This window comes from Salmo salar, chromosome ssa16 (assembly GCF_905237065.1).
Source record: "Salmo salar chromosome ssa16, Ssal_v3.1, whole genome shotgun sequence".
Classification (NCBI taxonomy): domain Eukaryota; kingdom Metazoa; phylum Chordata; class Actinopteri; order Salmoniformes; family Salmonidae; genus Salmo; species Salmo salar.
The window spans coordinates 53893194-53902077 of record NC_059457.1 but is presented as its reverse complement, the minus strand read 5'-3'; positions in this window follow the sequence as shown (position 1 = coordinate 53902077).

Below are 8884 nucleotides of genomic sequence, written 5' to 3'. Positions count from 1 at the left end.
AAGAGAAGTGGGACAAAATCCCTCCTGAGATGTGTGCAAACCTGGTGGCCAACTACAAGAAACGTCTGACCTCTGTGATTGCCAACAAGGGTTTGCCACCAAGTACTAAGTCATGTTTTGCAGAGGGGTCAAATACTTATGTCCCTCATTAAAATGGAAATCAATTTATAACATTTTTGTCATGTGTTTTTCTGGATTTTTTGGTTGTTATTCTGTCTCTCACTGTTCAAATAAACCTACCATTAAAATTATAGACTGGTCATTTCTTTGTCAGTGGGCAAACGTACAAAATCAGCAGGGGATCAAATACTTTTTTTCCCCCTCACTGTATCAGGATATCTACCTTTAATTTCTATCATCATACTTTGAACTGGGTCTCATTAGGAGGACTCCCACTGTTTGGAGCAGCTGATGGACATCATTGTTGCATCCAGTGTAGGGCAGAAGATGGAACCTGGCTGTTCACTCATTGGATAACCCACTGACTATGGCTGTGATGCTTTCAATAGACAGATCTTATTAGCTTTTTGGCCAACATGGTATCATTGCTGTGCGTCACATTGTGAAGATTTTGCAAAAAAATATGCCCATGCTTGTTGGTGCATAAGTCAATATGCACCAGCAGAGGAGAGAATGAAGCTGGAGTCTTATATCTCTTATATTTTATATCTCCCTCTCTAACTTTAAGCATCAGCTGTCAGAGCAGCTTACCGATCACTGTACCTGTACACAGCCAATCTGTAAATAGCACACCCGACTTCCTCATCCCCATATTGTTACTTACCCTCTTGCTTTTTTTGCACCACAGTATCTCTACTTGCACATCATCATCTGCACATATATCACTCCAGTACTAATGCTAAATTGTAATTATTTTCACCTCTACGTCCTATTTATTGCCTTACCTCCATACTCTTCTACATTTGCATCTATGACTCGAGTATTAATACTAAATTGTAATTATTTTCGCCTCTATGGCCTATTTATTGCCTACCTCCCTACTCTTCTACATTTGCACATACTGTACATAGATCTTTCTATTTTTCTTTTCATTTGTGTTATTGACTGTTGTTGATTGTTTATGTGTAACTTTGTGTTGTTGTTTTTGTCACACTGCTTTGCTTTATCTTGGCCAGGTCGCAGTTGTAAATGAGAAATTGTTCTCAACTGGCCTACCTGGTTAAATAAAGGTGAAATAAAAAAATATAATTGTGTTCAATGTGCAAAACCATTGTGTCAACCGTGCAACGCTTTTCAAGTGCTTCAATTTATTTGGTGCATATGTTACATATGTTACATTGGATTTAATGTAAAGAAATCAATTAAAATCTTTGACTTAATTGTTTTCTTACACATTTTTCTTCATGAAGTTCAGCAACTGGGGCTGTGCAAAAATTCAGAATAGCATTCAGTCAATGTCTAATATTTTTGAAAGAGTTATTTTTTTGTCTTGCTGACATTGAATGAACTACATAGCCAGCACCACACTTCGTTTTTGGAAAATAGCTAACGTGCATGTAGCGAAACAAACAAGTCCGAAATGGCGACGAACATGATGTTGTTTTCCAGGCTTAGAGAGGGTTTAATGGGAAACTGTTGGATCCATAGATTGCATGCAGGGAGTTCTCACACTGCAGGACCCTGGAGGGGCTGTACAGCCATGGAGCTTGGCAGGGCTGGGTGTCTACTTTCTTGGTTAGCCTACTCTGTCTGTTGTGAGACAAGGATTGTAGCCAGTCAGTAGTGTCAGAGGCCCCACTGACAGACATACTGGTGTGTGTGTGTGTGTGTGTGTGTGTGTGTGTGTGTGTGTGTGTGTGTGTGTGTGTGTGTGTGTGTGTGTGTGTGTGTGTGTGTGTGTGTGTGTGTGTGTGTGTGTGTGTGTGTGTGTGTGTGTGTGTGTGTGTGTGTGTGTGTGTGTGTCCTCACTTACATGTGGGATGAAAGAGGATTCTCACATGCAGAGAGATTATAACACACACAGAGAGAGAGAGAGAGAGAGAGAAAGAGAGAGAGAGAAAAAAATGGAGAGAGAGAGAGAGATCATAAAATCACCAGGATAAAAAAAGACAGGCATTGAACCAGCCTTTGTCATAGTAGGCCTAAGGGAGGGCTTTGGTTTTGAACATATGAAACGGAAAATAAGCAATTTTTTACCTCTAAAGACGATGCTCTCATCTCTGGTTTCATGATGGACATGGACACGTAGCCTACATCATGGAGGGGGTTTACGCACGTCCAGAAACGGGACCTGGATGGCTAAAATAATATGGGCCTGCCTCCTGCATGGCTAAAATAATATGGGCCTGCCTCCTGCATGGTTAAAATAATAAGGCCTGCCTCCTGCATGGTTAAAATAATAAGGCCTGCCTCCTGCATGGCTAAAATAATATGGGCCTGCCTCCTGCATGGTTAAAATAATATGGGCCTGTCTCCTGCATGGTTAAAATAATATGGGCCTGTCTCCTGCATGGTTAAAATAATATGGGCCTGTCTCCTGCATGGTTAAAATAATATGGGCCTGTCTCCTGCATGGTTAAAATAATATGGGCCTGTCTCCTGCATGGTTAAAATAATATGGGCCTGCCTCCTGCATGGTTAAAATAATATGGGCCTGTCTCCTGCATGGTTAAAATAATATGGGCCTGTCTCCTGCATGGTTAAAATAATATGGGCCTGCGTCCTGCATGGTTAAAATAATATGGGCCTGTCTCCTGCATGGTTAAAATAATATGGGCCTGTCTCCTGCATGGTTAAAATAATATGGGCCTGTCTCCTGCATGGTTAAAATAATATGGGCCTGTCTCCTGCATGGTTAAAATAATATGGGCCTGTCTCCTGCATGGTTAAAATAATATGGGCCTGTCTCCTGCATGGTTAAGATAATATGGGCCTATCTCCTGCATGGTTAAAATAATATGGGCCTGCCTCCTGCATGGTTAAAATAATATGGGCCTGCCTCCTGCATGGTTAAAATAATATGGGCCTGCCTCCTGCATGGTTAAAATAATATGGGCCTGCCTCCTGCATGGCTAAAATAATATGGGCCTGCCTCCTGCATGGTTAAAATAATATGGGCCTGCCTCCTGCATGGTTGAAATAATATGGGCCTGCCTCCTGCATGGTTAAAATAATATGGGCCTGCCTCCTGCATGGTTAAAATAATATGGGCCTGCCTCCTGCATGGTTAAAATAATATGGGCCTGTCTCCTGCATGGTTAAAATATGGGCCTGTCCTCAAGGTAGAGCTAAAAAGGGAATGTCAGCTCACTGTTTTACTCCTCTCAAACTTTATATTTTAATAAATATTTGGTGATTACGATTTAATTCCAAGCGGTCTCAGGAGGGAAAGCCTTTATCGCCAGACTTGACTAATCCGCGATTGCATTGGGCTGACAAAAAAACCCATAATTGAGTGGAGTGGAGGCTATGATTGGTTTTTAATAAAATAAAAACGACATAGGAAAAACATTAGTTTTTTTTATGTTTCTACGATGTATAAATCAAATCAAATCACATTTTATTGGTCACATAAACGTATTTAGCAGATGTTATTGCGGGTGTAGAGAAATGATTGTGTTTCTAGCTCAAACAGTGTAGTAATATCTAACAATTTCGCAACAATACAACCAAACAAATCTAAATGGAATTAAGAATATATAAATACATGGAAGAGCAATGTCAGAACGGCATCGGCTAAGATACAGTAGAATATAATAAAATACAGTACATACAAATGAGATGAGTAATGCAAAATATGTAAACATTATTAAAGTGGCCAGTGATTCCAAGTCTATGTATGTAGGGCAGCAGCCTCTAATGTGCTAGTGATGGCTGTTTAACAGTCTGATGGCCTTGAGATAGAAGCTGTTTTTCAGTCTCTCGGTTCCAGCTTTGATGCACCTGTACTGACCTCGCCTTCTGGATGATAGCGAAGTGAACAGTCAGTGGCTCGGGTGGTTGTTGTCCTTGATGATATATTTTGGCCTTCCTATGACATCGGGTGCAGACCGCACCACCCTCTGGAGAGCCCTGCGGTTACAGGCACCAAAAACACAATTGGTTGTTGTTTCCGCTGTCAAAATTCATGTCATAACCAACTGCATTACCCGTTAAAAACCAGCTTTTGGTTTGGTCTTAAATATATCTATCAGCTCTGCCTGAAATTAGCACTTTGGATCATGTTTTTAAGGACACACCTGAGATATCTCCACAACTGCCCATCTGAGCGCAAGCGAGCAGATATAAAACAGGTGAAAAGTTAAACTTACAATTAGGGCTGGAAAATGACAGTGCGCCAGTTTTTTACAAATTACAAACTAATGTGCATTTGACACTAGTGACGCCTTAACGCCAGTCGGAAATAGAGCCCTTCAGTATTTAGAGTATTGATATTTATTGGGGATCCCCCCATTTTTGATAGCCATTTTTGATAGCCATATGGTTCTCTCTCGGACAAGTTGGGAGTTCCCTGTCAAGAGGAGATAAATGGAGGCTAGCTAGCTAGCCTGGAGTCTCAAATGGAGGATGCTAACAAACGTTTTCAATGCTGCAGGAGCTGTGTTTATTTTTGCTTTATTCCGGGACAATGTAGACCGCACAGACTTTCAATGTTGCAACTGTTTGGCTGCAGAGGACTACAAGTAGCGAACCTACACAAGCTACTGGGGAACCCACCCCTGCCTACTTTCTCTTTCTCTTCTACCCCAGTAGTAGCCGGACGCTGCTCTCCACAGCCGACTGGCCGGTACTCTGCAGGAATCTCTCCCCGAAGGGGCCTCCCCTTTCCCTGGAGAATGGAGCTAGTTGGATGCTCCTAGATGACTTCGTGGATGTTCCTGTTCTCGATCCTACCAGATATGGAGATATGTCACTCGCCGTGGAAGTCGAAAACAGCAACCTCCTTGGAGGCAACGGGGGCCTCCTTGGAGATGTTAAGCCCGGACCAGACACACACCAGAAACAGCTTCGGTGCTCTGGATCCAGAGGCTCCGGTGCCTTCTTCCTTTGGGGCTTCCAATTCGAGATTGGATCTGGAGGTACCTGCGCCTTCGTCCTCAGTTCTGTCTCTCTCTCCAGTGGCTTCTACCCCGGGTTTAGAACCTCAGAAATCCCACCCTCATCAGACTGTGAGAATGTCTGAGACTCCCGGCCATTTATCATCCATGATGGGTACTACAGCTGGCTCGGGTCCATCGGGCCAAGCACCCTTTGGTCCTCAAGGGGTTTGCGAAATCACTCAAGGTGAAAGAACAGCCGGACCTCCTCAACCATTGCACCAGCTGTCGTCATCGGAAGTTCTATGGTAAGAAACATCTTGGTTCCCCAGGCAAAAACCCTATGCTCTCCTGGAGTACGAGTACAGGACATTACAAGACTGCTTCTGACCAATCTAGGACAGATGCTGACGCTGTCGTAGTCCAAAATGGGTCAAATGACATAAGGAGGACTAGCTCTGAACTTCTGAAAATGTATTTTAAAGAACTGATTCTAGCACTGAAAGATTCCAAAAAGTGGCCAATTATTTAATGACCGGTACCATCGTTGGGTGTGAAATATTCAGCAGGCTACTGGCATTACACACCGTCACTAAAAGATTTCTGTAGCTCTGTTGGAATCATTTTCATAGACAACTTCGACACCTTGTGGAAACATAAAATATTCTACAGGAATGACCATCCAAATCATCTTGACTCCTGAACTCTGTCCACACATTTCACGGCTGCTTTGAGACAATGACTTATCAAGGATCCAAGCCCAGCTCAGTTAATCCCTACCAATGTGGCGCAGAGTTGTCATAATTCTTTACCAAATGTACATTACACCAGGGGCGTTGATAGACACAATGTAAGTATCTTCATTTGTGACCCTCTAACTACCCTGAATGCCTCTGCTGATCCTACAGCTATTGTATGCAGTAATCATGTGCCTATGAATCCGATTTATACTTTTAGCACTGAGGCGGTGTGCTCTAGTAGGAAGTCCACTGTACAGCTCACCCTGCATTATAAGCTCAAACATAAATATCATGAGCATGTCTACTTCTGATAACCTTCCCAGTAAAGCAATAAAAACAATCAAGCATTGCAGGAAAGTACTAAAAAAGTGCCCACATTAACATATGTAGCCTAAGAAGCAAGGTTCATGAAATCAATAACTTGCAGATGACATTCATATTCTCTCTGAAACTCAGTTAGATAATACCTTTCTCCAACATAATCCAGGTAGGATCAGTAATTACCCAGAGCAGCTGTCTAGGCCACTTACTTTTTTTCAATCTTTACTAATGACATGCCGCTGTCTATGTATGTGGATGATTCAACACTATACACATCAGTTGCTACAGCGACTGAAATGACTGCAACACTTAACAAAGAGCTGCAGTTAGTTTCAGAGTGTTTGGCAAGGAATAAAGTTAGTCCTAAATATTAAAAAAATAAGAAGAAGAATTGTATTTTGGACTACTCATTCACTAAACCCTATATCTCAACTAAATCTTGTAATGAATAAATTGGAAATTGAGCAAGTTGAGGGGGTTTGGCCTGGATTGTCACGGTCAAAACATGTTGATATAACAGTAGCTAAGATGGGGATAAGTCTGTCCATAATAAAGGACTGCTCTGCCTTCTTAACAACACTATCAACAAAGGCAGGTCCTACAGGCCCTAGTTTCTGCCTTCTTAACAACACTATCAACAAAGGCAGGTCCTACAGGCCCTAGTTTGTTGCACCTGGACTACTGTTCAGTCGTGTGGTCAGGTGCCACAAAGAGGGATGGTACGGCTGGCTCTTAAATATACACAGAGAGCTAACATTAATAATATGCATTTCAATCTCTCATGGCTCAGGGTAGAGGAGAGATTGACTTCATCACTACTGTTTTTGTAAGAAGTATTGACATGCAGAATGCACCGAGCTGTCTGTTTAAACAACTAGCACACAACTCAGACACCCATGCATACCCCACAAGACATGCCACCAGAGGTCTTTTAACAAATCCCCAACTCCAGAACAGACTACGAGAGGTGCACAGTACTACATAGAGCCATGACTACATTGAACTCTATTCCATATCAGGTAACTGATGCAAGCAGTAGAATCAGATTTTAAAAATCAGATAAAAATACACCTTATGGAATAGCGGGGACTGTGAAGAGACACACGCACAGGTAGAGACACATGCATTCAAACACATCAGCTAGCACACATCAGCTAGCACACACATATATTGTAAGATTGCTAAGATGGCGCCGAAGCGGATAGCTGACGTTTTACATGCTCCTGACCAATTGTGCGATTTTGTTAGTTTTTTTTGCGTTGTTTGTAACTTTTTTAAAAAACTTATTTTGTACATACTGTTGCTGCTACCGTCTCTTATGACCAAAAATAACTTCTGGACATCAGAACAGCGATTACTCACCATGAACTGGAAGAAGCTTTTTCCTTTAAAGATGCCTCACAAGTCCTCAACTGGCAGCTTCATTAAATAGTACCGGCAGAACACCAGTCTCAATGTCAACAGTGAAGAGGCGACTCCGGGATGCTGGCCTTCTAGGCAAAGTTGCAAAGAAAAAGCCATATCTCAGACTGGCGAACAAAAAAACAAGTTTAAGATGGGCAAAAGAACACAGACACCGGAACTCTGCCTAGAAGGTATGCATCCCCGAGTCGCCTCTTCACTGTTGACGTTGAGACTGGTGTTCTGCGGGTACTATTTAATGAAGCTGCCAGTTGATGACTTGTGAGGCGTGTTGTGTTGTGCACCGGGGCCTCCCACTCCTCTTTCTATTCTGGTTAGGGCCAGTTTGCGCTGTTCTGTGAAGGGAGTAGTACACAGCGTTGTACGAGATCTTCAGTTTCTTGGCAATTTCTCGCATGGAATAGCCTTCATTTCTCAGAACAAGAATAGACTGACGAGTTTCAGAAGAAATTATTGTTTCTGGCCATTTTGAGCCTGTAATTGAACTCACAAATGCTGATGCTCCAGATACTCAACTTTCCAAAAAAGGCCAGTTTTATTGCTTCTTTAATTAGCACAACAGTGTTCAGCTGTGCTAACATAATTGCAAAAGGGTTTTCTAATGATCAATTAGCCTTTTAAAATAAACTTGGATTAGCTAACACAACGAGCCATTGGAATACAGGAGTAATGGATGCTGTATGCCTATGTAGACATTACATACAAAATCTGCAATTTCCAGCTACAATAGTCATTTAAAACATTAACAATGTCTTCACTGTATTTCTGATCAATTTGAGGTTATTTTAATGGACAAAAAAGTGCTTTTCTTTCTAAAACAAGGATATTTCTAAGTGACCCAAAACTTTTGAATGGCAGTGTATATATATATATATATATATATATATATACACTTGTAACTTGAAGTGTAAGCAACCTACCTCCAAAAATCCTTAAGTATAAGTGTCTACTTTGTTATTTAATGTGAAAGAGGCTTGATAAACACTTTTTAGTCTGAAGCTGAAGTTACTTTGCATGTGTGTAGGGCAGTCGAGGCAGCTCTCCTAAACGTCTCTGCTTTGTGGAGAAAAGCAGTTACTACAACATTTGCTTAAACAATCGGTGACACACATATAATCGGTGTGTGCAAATCTTCTGCTCCCAGTCCTCTGTTGAGTTAGCGAGTGTTTCCCGTGTTTGTTGTGTGAGCATTGAGTGGTCTTGATCTACGGCACGACATTCTCCCGTATCCCAACTATTCGGGAAATTAGTATTTTTCCCGCTCGCTGGCCCACTCTAGAAGCAGGTAACCATGGGTGACAGCTCCCAAAGGATGGGTGCTATCCGTCTTCGGTTTGGCGGTGGTGTTGCCACCACAGCGGGCATTAGGGGCATTTCTCTATTGTTCACCCCTGTGTCTTCCCT